Consider the following 18,556-nt stretch of genomic DNA (forward strand, 5'->3'; position numbering starts at 1 on the left):
AAACACCCTGGACAGGTCTCCAGTCCATCACAGGGCAAACACACATACACCTATTTACACACACCTAGGGGGACCTCCGGAGGAAACCCACACAGACACTGGGAGAACCTGCAAACTCCACACAGAAAGGACCTGGGCCGCTCGAACCGAACCCAGGACCTTCTTGCTGTGAGGCGACAGTGCTACCCACTGAGCAGCCATGCCAACCTTACTAAATTCCCTACAGATATAAGTGTGTGTGTGTGCGTGTTTGCCCTGTGATTGACCCACTGCAACACTGAATACGATACATTGGTGATAAAACAGACAATGAATAAATGAAAAATAAAACATATTATCAATAAAAAAAACAAAAAACAATCTACTTCTGAAATAACAAAAATGTAAACCAAAAAGAAAGTAATAATACACTGCCTGGCTAAAAAAAAAGGTCACACACTCTAATATTTGGTTGGACCGCCTTTAGCTTTGATTACGGCACTCATTCGCTGTGGCATCGTTTCCACAAGCTTCTGCAATGTCACAACATTTATTTCTGTCCAGAGTTGCATTAATTTTAATTAATTAATTAATACAAAGATCTTGTATTGATGATGGGAGATTTGGACCACTGCGCAAAGTCTTCTCCAGCACATCCCAAAGATTCTCAATGGGGTTCAGGTCTGGACTCTGTAGTGGCCAATCCATGTGTGAAAATGATGTCTCATGCTCCATGAACCACTTTCACAATTTGAGCCCGATGAATCCTGGCATTGTCATCTTGGAATATGCCCGTGCCATCAGGGAAGAAAAAATCCATTGATGGAATAACCTGGTCGTTCAGTATATTCAGGTAGTCAGCTGACCTCATTCTTTGGGCACATAACGTTGCTGAACCTAGACCTGACCGACTGCAGCAACCCCAGATCATAGCACTGCCCCCACAGGCTTGTACGGTAGGCACTAGGCATGATGGGTGCATCACTTCAGCCGCCTCTCTTCTTACCCTGATGCACCCATCACTCTGGAACAGGGTAAATCTGGACTCATCAGACCACATGACCTTCTTCCATTGGTCCAGAGTCCAATCTTTATGCTCCCTAGCAAATTGAAGCCGTTTTTGCCGGTTAGCCTCACTGACAAGTGGTTTTCTTAAGGCTACACAGCTGTTTAGTCCCAATCCCTTGAGTTCCCTTCACATTGTGTGTGTGGAAATGCTCTTACTTTCACTATTAAACATCTCCCTGAGTTCTACTGTAGTTTTTCCACCATTTGATTTCACCAAACGTTTAAGTGATCGCCGATCACGATCATTCAAGATTTTTTTCTGACCACATTCCTTCCTCGAAGATGATGTTTCCTCACTGTCCTTCCACTTTTTAATAATTCGTTGAACAGGTCTTAACCCGATTTTAGTAGTTTCAGCAATCTGCTTAGATGTTTTCTCTGCTTGATGCATGCCAGTAATTTGACCCTTCTGAAACAGATTGACATCTTTTCCACGAGCACAGGATGTGTCTTTCAACATGGTTGTTTAACAAATGAGAAGCTACTCACTGCATCAGTTAGGGTTAAATAACTTGTTGCCAGGTGAAACAATCACCCATGCAGTAATTATCCAATGGGAGGCTCTTACCTATTTGCTTAGTTAAATCCAGGTGGTGATCTTTTTTTTTTTGGCCAGGCTGTATATAATAATAATACGTTGTTTTCACGTTAAGCGTTCTCCCTCCATTCGTTCTGCTGCTGCGCGGCTCGGATGAATTATTGACGATTCGGGTCACGTGATCAGAGCATCGCTGTTGGCTGTGGTAGCGGAGGAGATGCGGCGCATTCCCGGCATGCACTGGAAGACGCTTTACTGAAAGAGCCGAACGCGGCCAGTCGTGTAACTGTTCAGCCTCCAGCGCACAGGAATATCATCCTCTCCTATATCCTTCAATACTGCAGATAAACGGACGCACTACACACTCACCGAGGTAAAGAAAAACGCTAAACGTTCATTTATTATTTACTATATAATCTGTGTATTTATTGATATTTTTGCGCAGCGTAATATAGTTCCTAAAGCTGTGAATGAAAAGGGATGCGGCTAAAACGCAAACCGCTCCCAGTTCTAACGACTGGCCTATTGCTGATAAATCAACCTGTGATGAAATATACAGACACCAGATGTACATTATAGGTTTAACCATTCTTTATTTAATGCATGAGAAACAGCATTGATTTAGGATACTACACCTTTTACAGATTTACCCCATTAGGGGGATTCCCCGCCCTCTCCATCGGCTGTGTTTGATCCTGATCAAACACACGTATTCATTTATCTATTAGTCCTTGTATACCAACAGTACATACTGCCTGCACATCTTACCATGTTGCACATGTTGATTATACAGTCACTCTTGTGCACTTGTTGACAGTTTTATTTTGCATAGCGTTCTGCCATGAACATGATGAGCTTTAAAAGGAAAAAAAATGCTGTTTAATGCCAGAGCTTGAGGGGGGGAAGAATTATTTTACTTTAAAATATTTATGTGTTTGCAACATGCAAGAAGAACACTGGCTCTGTCACATTTAACACGACAAAAACGAGCAAATCCATGATTGAAGACTTTTAATTGAATTTTGTTGCTTGATAGAGAAAACAATTACATTGGTGCTGTTCAGCCATAACATTAAAACCACCTCCTTGTTTCTACCCTCACTGTCCATTTTATCAGCTCCACTTACCATATAGAAGCACTTTGCAGTTCTACAATTACTGACTGTAGTCCATCTGTTTCTCTGCATGCTTTGTTCTTCAATGGTCAGGACCCCCACAGGTATTATTTAGGTGGTGGATCATTCTCAGCACTGCAGTGACACTAACATGGTGGTGGTGTGTTAATGTGTGTTGTGCTGGTATGAGTTTTGAAATACCGTGTCCACTCACTGTCCACACTATTAGACACTCCTACCTACTTGGTCCACCTTGTAGATGTAAAGTCAGAGACGATCGCTCATCTATTGCTGCTGTTTGAGTTGGTCATCTTCTAGACCTTCATCAGTGGTCACAGGACGCTGCCCACGGGGCGCTGTTGGCTGGATGTTTTTAGTTGGTGGACTATTCTCAGTCCAGCAGTGACAGTGAGGTGTTTTAAAACGCCAGCAGCGCTGCTGTGTCTTATCCACTCATACCAGCACGACACACACTAACACACCACCACCATGTCAGTGTCACTGCAGTGCTGAGAATGATCCACCACCCAAATAATACCTGCTCTGTGGTGGTCCTGGGAAAGTCCTGACCATTGAAGAACAGCATGAAAGGGGGCTAACAAAGCATGCAGAGAAACAGATGGACTACAGTCAGTAATTGTAGAATTACAAAGTGCTTCTATATGGTAAGTGGAGCTGATCAAATGAACAGTGAGTGGTTTTAATGTTGTGGCTGATCGGCGTATTAGGTATATATATATATATATATATATATATATATATATATAGGAAATATGTATTGAAAGTATATTAAATAACACATAATATTATGTTTAAATTAGAGAAAATTGGACAAATTACATCACTGAGTTTGCATCAATCAATATGACATAAACTAGAAAGTCCAGGATCTATTAGTAAAAAAAGTGGCTTTAGATTTGCGTTAAATATAACACTGCTGCTGCCCTTTTACATGCAAAAGCCTTCTTTCTATTTATTTAAGTAGCCTACACTTAATTTTTTAAACTGTCCTCCTGGTAATTGATTTATTGATTAACTTAATTACAGTGATTTATTGGCAAGGGTAGTGCGAGCCATATAAGTAAGCCTGGAGAACCAGAACATCCATTCATGTGAAATAGTATTTGTATACAGTGTATCACAAAAGTGAGTACACCCCTCACATTTCTGCAGATATTTAAGTATATCTTTTCATGGGACAACACTGACAAAATGACACTTTGACACAATGAAAAGTAGTCTGTGTGCAGCTTATATAACAGTGTAAATTTATTCTTCCCTCAAAATAACTCAATATACAGCCATTAATGTCTAAACCACCGGCAACAAAAGTGAGTACACCCCTAAGAGACTACACCCCTAAATGTCCAAATTGAGCACTGCTTGTCATTTTCCCTCCAAAATGTCATGTGATTTGTTAGTGTTTTTAGGTCTCAGGTGTGCATAGGGAGCAGGTGTGTTCAATTTAGTAGTACAGCTCTCACACTCTCTCATACTGGTCACTGAAAGTTCCAACATGGCACCTCATGGCAAAGAACTCTCTGGGGATCTTAAAAGACGAATTGTTGCGCTACATGAAGATGGCCAAGGCTACAAGAAGATTGCCAACACCCTAAAACTGAGCTGCAGCACAGTGGCCAAGATCATCCAGCGTTTTAAAAGAGCAGGGTCCACTCAGAACAGACCTCGCGTTGGTCGTCCAAAGAAGCTGAGTGCACGTGCTCAGCGTCACATCCAACTGCTGTCTTTGAAAGATAGGCGCAGGAGTGCTGTCAGCATTGCTGCAGAGATTGAAAAGGTGGGGGGTCAGCCTGTCAGTGCTCAGACCATACGCCGCACACTACATCAAATTGGTCTGCATGGCTGTCACCCCAGAAGGAAGCCTCTTCTGAAGTCTCTACACAAGAAAGCCCGCAAACAGTTTGCTGAAGACATGTCAACAAAGGACATGGATTACTGGAACCATGTCCTATGGTCTGATGAGACCAAGATTAATTTGTTTGGTTAAGATGGTCTCAAGCATGTGTGGCGGCAATCAGGTGAGGAGTACAAAGATAAGTGTGTCATGCCTACAGTCAAGCATGGTGGTGGGAATGCCATGGTCTGGGGCTGCATGGGTGCAGCAGGTGTTGGGGAGTTACATTTCATTGAGGGACACATGAACTCCAATATGTACTGTGAAATACTGAAGCAGAGCATGATCCCCTCCCTCCGGAAACTGGGTCGCAGGGCAGTGTTCCAGCATGATAATGACCCCAAACACACCTCTAAGACGACCACTGCTTTATTGAAGAGGCTGAGGGTAAAGGTGATGGACTGGCCAAGCATGTCTCCAGACCTAAACCCAATAGAACATCTTTGGGGCATCCTCAAGCGGAAGGTGGAGGAGCGCAAAGTCTCGAATATCCGCCAACTCCGTGATGTCGTCATGGAGGAGTGGAAAAGCATTCCAGTGGCAACCTGTGAAGCTCTGGTAAACTCCATGCCCAGGAGAGTTAAGGCAGTTCTGGGAAATAATGGTGGCCACACAAAATATTGACACTTCAGGAACTTTCACTAAGGGGTGTACTCACTTTTGTTGCCGGTGGTTTAGACATTAATGGCTGTATATTTTGTTATTTTGAGGGAAGAATACATTTACACTGTTATATAAGCTGCACACAGACTATGTGTTGTCCCATGAAAAGATATACTTAAATATCTGCAGAAATGTGAGGGGTGTACTCACTTTTGTGATACACTGTATGTGAATGGGTTGGACAGTAATAGAGTACAAGTATTTAAAATATACTTTTATTCCGTAGTGTGAATAATTAATCCTGATCAAAGTTGTGGTGGGTGTGTAAAATGGTACTTCGAAAAATATGGGTGCAGAGTGTTAATACAAGCTGTTTTTTTCAGACTTATGATTTAAACTTGATACAAACACATTGTTTAAAGAAATTTGATATTTTTTGGAAACTTCATCTTCTTTAGGCTGTTTTTTTTAGGGGTCACCACAGCGCATCATTTGTCTCCACCTTGCCCTGTCTTGGTCACCGCAACCACCTGCATGTCCTCCCTCACCACATCCATAAACCTCCTCTTTCTCACAATGTAACTCTCATCCCTCCTTAGCATATGCCCAAACCATTTCAATCTCTCCTTCCTAACTTTGTCTTTGAAGCACCCTACCTGGACTGTCCCTCTAATAAACTTCTTCCTAATATTGTCCATCCTTGTCACTTGCAATAGGAATTTCAGCATTTGCATGTCTGCTACTTCCAGCTCCCTTGTCTGTCTTTTAGTCAGTGCCACTGCCTCCAAGCCATATAACATAGCAGGCCTCATTACTTTACCTTTCAGTCTAGCAGATACCCTTCTATCACAAATCACTCCTGCCACGCTACTCTATTCACTCCACCCTGCCTGCACTCTCATCTTCACCTGTCAGCCACACTCTCTGTTACTTTGTTCGCTCGAACCCAAATATTTCATTAAACTTGTCCACTGTCATCACCTTATCAACTTAACCTTTCTGTCACCCTTCCTCTTATTCATACCCGTGCACTCCGTTTTACTCCTGCTTACTTTCATTTCCCTTTTCTCCAGTGCATACTTTTATCTATTGAGGCTTCCCTTATCCTGCTTCCTTATCTAGCTACAAATTATAATGTCACCCACAAACATCATTTTCCATGGAGAATCATCCATGGAAATCCATCAGCCTGTTCATGACCATTGCAAACAAGACAGGACTCAGAGCTGACCCTGCATATAGACTTACTTCCACTTTAAACCTGTTTGTCATTCCTACTGCACATCTCATCCATCTCACACTGCACTATACATATCAAGCCCATATTTAGCTGCCTGGCTAACTGGGATTCAAACCTAGGAGCAATTTACTAACTCATTCATTCATTTATATATTTATTAGTGTCACCGTAATTTATTGTAAGATACTCAAAAATATTTTTAAAAATATATATAAAAAACTTAAATATTTTAAGAGGGATTTTAAGAGAGATTTGCTAATTCATTTGAGTCTTTATTTAATTTACCTGCCTGACTTCATGTTTGGTATAGGAGGGATAATGATATGGGGTTGTTTTTCAGGGGGTTGGCCTGGGCCTAATTCTAAAGAAGTGAAATTAGTTTCAGCATATCAAGACATTTTAAACAATAAATTGCTTTCAACTTTGGGGGAACCGTTTGGGGATGGCCATTTTCTGTTTCAGCATGACTGTGGCCCAATGCACAAGGCAAGGTCCAAAAAGACATGATTAGAGGAAGAAGAAGAATGCCTTTATTTGTCATATATACATATACACAAGTACAGTACATTCAATTCTTTTTCCGCCTATCCTAGCTTGTTTGGAAGCTGGGGTGAGAGCACAGGGTCAGTCATTGTTCTGCATCCCCAGAGCTGATTGGGTGAGTTTGGTGTGGAAAAACCTAAGTGGCTTACACAGAGCCCTGAATTCAAACCCTTTGAAAACCTTTGGAATAGGGCTGCCGCGATTGGTCGACCGAGTTGATGACGTTGATGCTAAAAATGCGTCAACGTCAATATTTCAAGTCGATGCATCATTTTTAAAACTATGTTTATAAATGATCCTTTATAATTTCTACAAAGTTTTCATTCATATAACCATTCATATAATTTCCCTCAGCACTGCTTGCTGCATTTATGACCTAAGTCGTATTTGGTCCAGTCACTGGTTGGCAGCATTAAGCGCAGTATTAAAAAATGCCGTCTGCAGTCAGAAGCCGATTGTAGAGAGCTTTCAAAGAAAAGCTTAAAGTTTTCCAAGACCCAAATCATCAAAAGAAAAGGAATACTTAAAACTGGCAAAACAAAAACTGCACACTGCACAGCTTTGATGGTACCACAGCAGCACTAGTGCCATGATGCACGTCTATATTGTTTTACGCTTCTTAATCGTGGAGATCTTGAAATACTGTATTCCTTAGTGAGTTCAGTTAGACCGCTGCGCACTTTGTTGCGTTGGGCTCGCGATTTTTGCGGTTGCTGCGGCGCTCAAAGCACAAAAAGCTTCTCATGTAAAACACTTACCACTGTCACTGTGTTTACATCGCTTAGAATTTGAAGTAAGTTTTGAGTGAATGTGTAGATTAGAATCGGGGCACATTCTGTTGTTACTGTACGTTGGACTTAATGAGACATTCTCACCTCTAAATATTTTATTTCTGCTATAAGTTTAAACACTTTGCTTTGTGTACGGAGCGCCATAAACACATGTTGCACTTTGTTTAATATAGAGCTCTTGAGAATTTTATAATATGGACATAAACCCTGTTTACATCTAGGTTTGTGTCATATTATTATGCCATACAGTTTGTTCTTAAAATAAGATTAAATAAGCTTAAAATAAGATTAAATAAGCTTAAAATAAGATTAAATAAGCTTAAAATAAGATTAAATAAGCTTAAATAAGATTAAATAAGCTTAAATAAGATTCTGAATTAAATTTTTTGGAGGAAAAGGAATAGTTTAGATTAATCGACTTATCGATAAAATAGTCTAGATTAATTGATAGAAAAATAGTCGTTAGTGGTAGTAGGGCTGGGCGATATGGATCAAAAGTAATATCTCTATATATTTTAGCTGAATGGCGATATACGATATATATCTCGATATTTTTTCATCCCATAAGGTAATAACAAAAAGACACTTCTGAGACAAAGCTACATGTTCCAAATTTTTTACAGGCACTTTTATTCATATTCATGCTGGGGAAGCTTCACACAAGAACTATTTTTCCTTAAAAAAAAAAAAAAGAACTATTCTAAAAAAATGTTTGTTGTTTTCTAACGTCTCGCCTGTCGTGTAATGTGAATTACAAATATATTGTCTGGCCCTTTAAGAATGTTAAGTGCACTATAGGGCGCAGGGAGCGAGTGTGTAGGGAAGAGATCAGAATTTATCATCTCCCGCTGTGCGTTCTCGTTAACACCCCCCCCCACACACACACACACTTGTATTTTATACAATTATTTTACATCAGTCGCCACAACATTAACATTTACATTAATATATTTTTTTTACCGTATAGAACTCAGTTCTGTAATACAGGTATAACTAATCGTTCATGTTACTGTGTAACTATTACATCATTTAATGCATTTTAATCAGCGTTCTGCTTTATGCACTTTATTATTATTTAACAGCTTTATTTGTTGTTTAATTGCTGTTTGCTCCTTCTTTACTGCAGAGTTAGTTCATGCAATTTTATTAATTTTTGGTTGTTTATTGGCTAAGAACAACAAATACTATAATACATGATAAATAAATAAATGACGTGTCGGACGTCGGGCGATCATCCAGTATAAACGTTTATATATGAAGTAAATACGTGCATGTCAGCGCGAGCATGTGCTTGTATGTATTTCCGTTTTCCAATATTGTTTTTTGAAACGAATAACGACTCGTTTTCTTGTTTTTCAACTTTGGGATTTGAAGTGAAAAACGAATGAAGGTACACGGAGCTGGAACCTTTTATCTGGACTTGTTTTCGGCGTTCTCTACAGAATACATTATTCTGCTGCTCACCTGACACTTCTCCACCACTGAATCCGAACCATCTCCAAATAATTGAGCCATTATTATTCTATTTACAAATGAAAGGGATTGGTGGTGGGGAGGGGCGAGTTGTGTTCAGTGAGGGAGAGGGGCGGGGAAGGTGAACATGTGCAGAGACAAACTGGGAGAAGAGAAAGACGAACTGTCGGATCTAACTGGAACGCAACATCTACTGTATATCGATATATGCGATATTGTCTTATCTTATATCGCGTATGAAAATATATCGATATATTATAAAATCTCGATATATCGCCCAGCCCTAAGTGGTAGCCCTACTTTGGAATTAATTAGAATGAAGATTGCAGGCCAGGCGCTCTGGTACAACGTTTGTGTTTGACCTCACAAATGCTCTTCTAGACAATTGGGCAAAAATTCCCACAGACACGCCCCAAAATCTTGTAGAAAGCTTTCCCAGAATAGTGGAAGCTTAGAATGGGATGTCATAAAAGTAAGTGTAAAGTGTAGGTGTCTCAATACTTTTGTCCATACAGTGAACTTTTCTAAAACATATTAAAACATTTACATGTGCAACACTTAGACGGTTTTATCCAAAGCTGCTCATAATTGTGACAGTGAGCAATTGAGGGTTAAGTGCCTTGCATAAGGGCCCATCAGTGGCAACCTGGTAGTGATGGGGCCTGAACCAGACACCTTCTGATTACTAGTCCAGAACCTGAACTGCTAGGCTAAGGAAGTGTTTTTACCCCAATAGTAAAATACATTTCATAAATTACATGTCACAAGGGTGGCACAGTGGCTCAGTGGGTAGCACTGTCGCCTAACATCAAGAGGGTTCTGGGTTCAATCCCCAGGTGGGGCGGTCCGGGTCCTTTCTGTGTGGAGTTTGCATGTTCTCCCTGTGTCTGCGTGGGTTTACTCCTGGTGCTCCGGTTTCCTCCCACAGTCCAAAGACATGCAAGAGAGGTGAATTGGAGATACGAAAATGTCCAAGACTGTGTTTGATATAACCTTGTGTAATGAGTAACTACCGTCCCTGTCATGAACGTAACCAAAAGTGTAAAACATGACGTTTAAATCTTAATAAATAAACAAACAAACAAACATGTCACAGTTTGGATCCCTTTTTTGATGGATTTTCAGTTATTTTCTATTTATTAGCAATTAATAATTAGAATACAGTGTTACTTTAGTGAGAAAAGAGAAATATGAAAACTCTAAACCATTTAAGCCTTAAAGCATTTTGGGACTGCTGCAGCATCTCTTCATCTCTTTATTTTTAGCTCATGATGTTTTGGCTCATTACTCGCTGAAGAAAGATGCTTAATTTCAGAAAGCTGTACATGTTGTTTTGAAATAAGCACATTTTAGTGTTGCTATTTTCATTAATGTGTTTTGCTTAAAGAGATTATGTATTTGGATTTAACTTACCCCCTCAACAAACATTGGCACCACTGAAAACCTTGAACAACATGGGATGCTAAAACATTTTGTATTGCTGATTCTATATTGCTTATTCATGCATTGCTTATCGGGCAGCACGGTGGCTCGGTGGGTAGCACTGTCACCTCACAGCAAGAAGGTCCTGGGTTCGATCCCCAGGTGGGGCAGTCCGAGTCCTTTCTGTGCGGAGTTTGCATGTTCTTCCTCCCCGTGTCGGCGTGGGTTTCCTCCGGGAGATCTGGTTTCCTCCCACAGTCCAAAAACATGCAGTCAGGCTAATTGGAGACACTGAATTGCCCTATAGGTGAATGGGTGTATGTGTGTGTGTATGCGTGTCTGCCCTGCAATGGACTGGTGCTCCGTCCAGGGCTCAGAGTCTTCTTTTATAATGCTTACTGTGACTGGAGATAACATGGCAAAGAATCTAAACTATACCTCTCTTCAGATCCTTAAGATTTTAAGGTACACAAATTTATGGATGCTCCTCTAAGCTCATCCAACAGGTCTATGGGGTTTAGGTCAGACCACTAGGATGGTCTATGCATTATGTTGACTGTGAGGTCAGTGAATTATTTTGGAGGTGTGCTCACAAAACCCTCCCACAGAACATCACAGAGGGCAATTAAGTGTCTCCAATTAGCCTGACTTCATGTTTTTGGACTGTGGGAGGAAACCGGATCTCATGGAGGAAACCCACGCAGACACGGGGAGGAAGAACATGCAAACTCCGCACAGAAAGGACTCTGACCACCCCGCTTGGGGATCGAACCCAGGACCTTCTTGCTGTGCGGCGACAGTGCTACCCACTGAGCCACCGTGCTGCCCCTTTATATATACTTATAAAACAATATATATTATTGCACCTATCGTATATACTTATACCTATAACCACTATATTATATTGTATATATTTATACCTATAACAATACCTTTATCCTTATTTCTATATTTATCACTACATGGATTTAAAATGGGATGTCACTCAAGTTCATATGCATGTGAAGGCAGACAAGGGAATACTTTTGGCAATATAGTGTATATATTTGTATATATTGTTTATAAAATAGATACACTACTGCTTCTGTTATTATGCCAGATGCACATTTTGCACATACTTTTTTGCATACAGTATATGGTATATTGTATATATGCACGTTGTACATTTGATACACTCTATTTGTATTAGTTCTTCTTCTATTGCTTGTTCAACTACTGGAGGCCAATAATTTCACCCGGGATTAAAAAAGTATTCATCCATCCATCCATCCATCCATCCATCCATCCATAAATCCATTTATCCATCCATCCATCCATCCATTCATTTGCATGCATTTTACAAAACGTCCCAAATGTTCTGGAAATGGGGATTGAGTAATATGTATTAATATTTTTAGAACATTTTGATTTCAGAGAAGTTACCAAAGTAAAAATCCGAAAAGCTAAAACAATTATTAAAATCTGTGAAAATTGTAAATGGAATATAGGAATTTTGGAATAAAAGTCAAGAATTCCATGAGACCATACACTGATCAGCCATAACATTTAAACCACCTCCTTGTTTCTACACTCACTGTCCATTTTATCAGCTCCACTTACCATATAGAAGCACTTAATTGTAGTTCTACAATTACTGACTGTAGTCCATCTATTTCTGTGCATACTTTTTAGCCTGCTTTCACCCTGTTCTTCAATGGTCAGGACCCCCACAGGCCCACCACAGAGCAGGTATTATTTAGGTGGTGGATCAGCACTGCTGTGACACTGACATGGTGGTGTGTTAGTGTGTGTTTTGCTGGTACAAGTGTATTAGACACAGCAGCGCTGCTGGAGTTTTTAAATACCGTGTCCACTGTCCACTCTATTAGACACTCCTACCTAGTTGGTCCACCTTGTAGATGTAAAGTCAGAGACGATCGCTCATCTATTGCTGCTGTTTGAGTTGGTCATCTTCTAGACCTTCATCAGTGGTCACAGGATGCTGCCTACAGGACGCTGTTGGCTGGATATTTTTGGTTGGTGGACTATTCTCAGTCCAGCAGTGACAGTGAGGTGTTTAAAAACTCCAGCAGCACTGCTGTGTCTGGTCCACTCATACCAGCACAACACACACTAACACACCACCACCATGTCAGTGTCACTGCAGTGCTGAGAATGATCCACCACCCAAATATTACCTGACCATTGAAGAACAACATGAAAATGGTCTAACAAAGCATGCAGAGAAACAGCTGGACTACAGTCAGTAATTGTAGAACTACAAAGTGCTGCTATATGGTAAGTGGAGCTGATGAAATGGACAGTGTGTGTAGAAATGAGGTGGTTTAATGTTAATGGATTGTTATTAAAAATAATGTGCATTTATGTGTTAACATGTTTGTTTTTATTAGTTTATGTATTTATTGTTTGTTTTATTGATTTCTGTCAAAAATGCAGGTCATGATGTGGTAGCTTGAGAAATGCTTTGTTAATTTGCAGAAAAAGGGAAATAAGAGTGAAAAGGCTTTCTTTAGGGAGATTGCGCTCATGGGATAGAGTGTGCTGAATCTTAATAACGACAGTAGCAGAAGCCTAAAGGGCAATTATTGCAAGTCTGTGTATAATGCAAAAAGAAAGAACTGTTATTTATTGTAATGCAGTTAAAAAGCACATTTGTTTTCGTACTTTTGCATTTTCATGCCTCTCTTCTGTTTGGCCTTGGATGAGTGGCCAGCAGGAATTGCTTAGTAAGACTGTCCTCGAGCCATGTTTGTTGGGCTTTGCTTCACCCAGTGTCAAAAAGCATAACAATATTATGAAAGCATTACGTGTCTAACAGTAATAATGGCCCTATGGGTTTGTGTGTTACTCACAAGCTACAAGACAGAATGCTGGACGCAATGCAAGGCAAAGGAGGACCTAAAATATAACACCACCTCCCACTTGTAATATAAACGTCTAAGATGTTTTGAATTGAATTAATAAACTAAAGTTAAGTGAGTAGAGAATAAGAATTGAAATATAAAATATAAAAACTATATACAAATATATATAAAATATATAATATTATAAATGTAAGAAAACCATCACATGTGCATATCAGTATGAAATCCACTGTATTAGGATGCACATGGACCAGAGGAGAACTCTTGTGTTCTAGTGTCATCCTATACACAAACCCCACTCACTCACTTTCTTAACCGCTTATGTGCTGAAGCCTATATCACCTTTTCAATGGGCGCAAAGCACACAGTAACCCCCTACACAGGGTGCCAGTCCATCGCAGGGCAGACACACACACATTTATACACATACCCATTCACCTATAGAGCGATTCAGCATCTCCAATTACCCTGACTGCATGTTTTTGGACTGTGGGAGGAAACCGGAGCTCCCGGAGGAAACCCACGCAGACACGGGCCCACACAGAGAGGACCCGGAACGCCCTGTTTGGGGACCAAAGCCAGGACCTTCTTGCTGGGAGGTGATATACAAACCCCAATTTTGGAAAAGTTGGGACATTTTGTAAAGTGCAATAAAACTTTTGTGGGTGATTGTCAGTCAATAATTAAAAAATGCTTAAAAGAATTAACCAAAGTACAAATAAATTACTTTCAATGTTTGGTCTGAGTAGCCTGTTATAGTTTATGAAATATTCAAGTTACACAGTCATTAAGATAAGTTACTTAATAAGAAGGTGAATTGGTAAGAGGTGAAGGTTTGCCAACAGCTGAATGAGACGTAGATACCCCATCCATCCTTCTTGGGTGGCCTGGAGGAGTTCTTTATTTTTTAATCCAGTCTTTGAAGAAGACCTGGACATTATAAAGTTCTGGACATTTTGTTGCAACATGCCAGATTCCCGTCCCATCTAGTAGGGGCACGCCAGATTTTTGTTGCACCATGCCAGGTTCCCGTCCCATCTAGTAGAGGCATGCCAGGTTCCCATCCCATCTAGTAGGGGCACTCCAAGTTCCCGTCCCATCTTGTAGGAGCACACCAGGTTCCTGTCCCATCTAATAGGAGCAGCACCGTTGGCCCTGCAGTCTCGATCCGCAGTCATTAACTTCGGGTGGTTAAACAGGTCTCCGTCAGAACTACCTCGGGGTAAAAAACAGAAGATGTAGTTACAATGTGAAATCGTCAAAATATCAGTTTACAGAGAGTAGTGGCAGCGAGTAAAACTTAAAGTAAAAAGGGAGTTGGAGTATAGAGCACCTACAGGAGCCGTAGTAACAGCGAAAGTATACTTAGCTTTAGATGAAGCGGTGGAGTTGCCGTTGGAGTTGGATTCCAGTGCTTTACCAGACATCCTGGGAAGGTGCTGTCCCTCCATGAAGTGAGTATGAGTGTGTTCGAGTGAGTGCCTATATATACAGTATATACTGTATATATATACAGTATATATATATACAGTGTATCACAAAAGTGAGTACACCCCTCACATTTCTGCAGATATTTAAGTATATCTTTTCATGGGACAACACTGACAAAATGACACTTTGACACAATGAAAAGTAGTCTGTGTGCAGCTTATATAACAGTGTAAATTTATTCTTCCCTCAAAATAACTCAATATACAGCCATTAATGTCTAAACCACCGGCAACAAAAGTGAGTACACCCCTTAGTGAAAGTTCCTGAAGTGTCAATATTTTGTGTGGCCACCATTATTTCCCAGAACTGCCTTAACTCTCCTGGGCATGGAGTTTACCAGAGCTTCACAGGTTGCCACTGGAATGCTTTTCCACTCTTCCATGACGACATCACGGAGCTGGCGGATATTCGAGACTTTGCGCTCCTCCACCTTCCGCTTGAGGATGCCCCAAAGATGTTCTATTGGGTTTAGGTCTGGAGACATGCTTGGCCAGTCCATCACCTTTACCCTCAGCCTCTTCAATAAAGCAGTGGTCGTCTTAGAGGTGTGTTTGGGGTCATTATCATGCTGGAACACTGCCCTGCGACCCAGTTTCCGGAGGGAGGGGATCATGCTCTGCTTCAGTATTTCACAGTACATATTGGAGTTCATGTGTCCCTCAATGAAATGTAACTCCCCAACACCTGCTGCACTCATGCAGCCCCAGACCATGGCATTCCCACCACCATGCTTGACTGTAGGCATGACACACTTATCTTTGTACTCCTCACCTGATTGCCGCCACACATGCTTGAGACCATCTGAACCAAACAAATTAATCTTGGTCTCATCAGACCATAGAACATGGTTCCAGTAATCCATGTCCTTTGTTGACATGTCTTCAGCAAACTGTTTGCGGGCTTTCTTGTGTAGAGACTTCAGAAGAGGCTTTCTTCTGGGGTGACAGCCATGCAGACCAATTTGATGTAGTGTGCGGCGTATGGTCTGAGCACTGACAGGCTGACCCCCCACCTTTTCAATCTCTGCAGCAATGCTGACAGCACTCCTTCGCCTATCTTTCAAAGACAGCAGTTGGATGTGACGCTGAGCACGTGCACTCAGCTTCTTTGGACGACCAACGCGAGGTCTTTTCTGAGTGGACCCTGCTCTTTAAAAACGCTGGATGATCTTGGCCACTGTGCTGCAGCTCAGTTTCAGGGTGTTGGCAATCTTCTTGTAGCCTTGGCCATCTTCATGTAGCGCAACAATTCGTCTTTTAAGATCCTCAGAGAGTTCTTTGCCATGAGGTGCCATGTTGGAACTTTCAGTGACCAGTATGAGAGAGTGTGAGAGCTGTACTACTAAATTGAACACACCTGCTCCCTATGCACACCTGAGACCTAGTAACACTAACAAATCACATGACATTTTGGAGGGAAAATGACAAGCAGTGCTCAATTTGGACATTTAGGGGTGTAGTCTCTTGGGGGTGTACTCACTTTTGTTGCCGGTGGTTTAGACATTAATGGCTGTATATTGAGTTATTTTGAGGGAAGAATAAATTTACACTGTTATATAAGCTGCACACAGACTACTTTTCATTGTGTCAAAGTGTCATTTTGTCAGTGTTGTCCCATGAAAAGATATACTTAAATATCTGCAGAAATGTGAGGGGTGTACTCACTTTTGTGATACACTGTATATACACACACACACACACACACACACACACACACACACACACACACACACACACATATATATACTGTATATATATATATATATATATATATATATATATATGTAATAAACAATAATACATAAACATTGCCTCTAATTTGTGCAACTGATCTCAAACTTTCAGTCGTTTTCTCTGTTCCTCTCTGCTCATCCCGCTGTACTCTCTCTCTCTCTCTCTCTCTCTCTCTCTCTCTCTCTCTCTATTTTACAGTCCGCGCTTTCAAATCTCGGCTCCGTTTCAAATCGCTACTACATACTGAACAGTACGAGTGTGTACAAACAGGTGAAAAGTACCCGGATTAAGTCCTGTTAGGTACTGTTTAATTGAGAGATTTGGGACGCAGCCCTGGGTTCCCGTGCGGAACACCGTGAGCTAGAAGATTCCTCGATGCGAAAAATTTGAATCGATCATTTTTAGTAATCGAATTACTCGAGTTACTCGAGGAATCGTTTCAGCCCTACACCTAACCATTAGCTTATTATACAGTACATCATATTCCAGAACCATGGGCATTAATATGAATTTGCACCCCTTGTATCTATTATATCTTACACTCTTCTGGGAAGGCTTTTTACAATATTTTACAGTGTGTCTCCAGAAATTCATTCAGGGTGAGGCACAGATGCTTGGCCAGAACATCTGGATTACAAAAGACACCCCAAATGATCTCTTCACTGGCTTCCTGTAGCTGCAGGCATTCAGTTTAAAACACTGATGCTCGTCTACAAAGCAAAAAGGGACCAGCTCCAAGCTACCTTTAAGGTCTAATAAAACCCCGTTCTGTACCACACAACCTCCAAGCCACTAGTCTTGCTCGACTTGATCCTCCACCCAGAACTCAAGGAAGACAAGCATCAAGGCTCTTCTCTGTACTTGCATTCAAGTGGTGGAATGAATGTCCTTTGTTTGTCCAAACATCTGAGTCTCTCGCTGTCTTTAAAAGACGATTAAAAACCTTCATCACCTCTTTACTAAGCACTTAAGCTGACATGTACTTACTAATGCTCTTATTTATTTCTTGCATTAAAAAAAACCTTTTGGTTCTAACAGGGTTTTCAGCAGATTTGTATTCTTGGACTGTTTTGTGCTTGAACTAGAGTAAGAAGAAGAAGAAGAACATATACTTTATTTGTCATATATACATATACAGGTGTACAGTACAATGAAATTCTTTCTTCGCATATCCCAGCTTGTTTTGGAAGCTGGAGTCAATCTTCCGGTTGATAGCCCAAAGCTCTACCCACTGTAGGCTACCACTGTAATGTTCACTATGGAAGCACTTCTGTAAGTCGCTTTGGATAGAAGCATCTGCTAAATGCTGTAAATGTACACAGACTAGGCATAACATTATGACCACTGACAGGTGAAGTGAATAACACTGATTATCTTATCATCACGGCACCTGTTAGTGGGTGGGATATATTAGGCAGCAAGTGAACATTTTATTCTCAAAGAAGCAGGAAAAATGGGCAAGTGTAAGAATTTGAATGAGCTTTGAATGATGGCTAGACGACAAGGTCAGAGTATCTCCACAACTGCAGCTCTTGTGGGGTGTTCCCGGTCTGCAGTGGTCAGTATCTATCAAAAGTGGTCCAAGGAAGGAACTGTGGTAAACTGGCAACAGGGCCACGGGCGGCCAAGGCTCATTAATGCACGTGGGAAGCGAAGGCTGGCTTGTGTGGTCCGATCCAACAGACGAGCTACTGTAGCTCAAATTGTTAAGAAGTTAATGCTGGTTCTGATAGAAAGGTGTCAGAATACACAGTGCATCGCAGTTGCAGGGCTGTTTTGGC

General features: G+C 40.9%; 1 protein-coding gene across 1 annotated transcript in view; it reads left to right on the top strand.

Annotated features, from left to right (window-relative positions):
• The first annotated feature begins 1,895 nt into the window (after positions 1-1,895).
• Positions 1,896-18,556, top strand: part of syn3 (synapsin III) — a 178,429-nt gene continuing 161,768 nt past the window's right edge. Inside the window, exon 1 of the mRNA XM_063004723.1 lies at positions 1,896-1,958. The gene's annotated coding sequence lies outside the window, so the exon portion shown is untranslated. The remainder of the gene's footprint in view (positions 1,959-18,556) is intronic.

This window comes from Trichomycterus rosablanca, chromosome 1 (assembly GCF_030014385.1).
Source record: "Trichomycterus rosablanca isolate fTriRos1 chromosome 1, fTriRos1.hap1, whole genome shotgun sequence".
Classification (NCBI taxonomy): domain Eukaryota; kingdom Metazoa; phylum Chordata; class Actinopteri; order Siluriformes; family Trichomycteridae; genus Trichomycterus; species Trichomycterus rosablanca.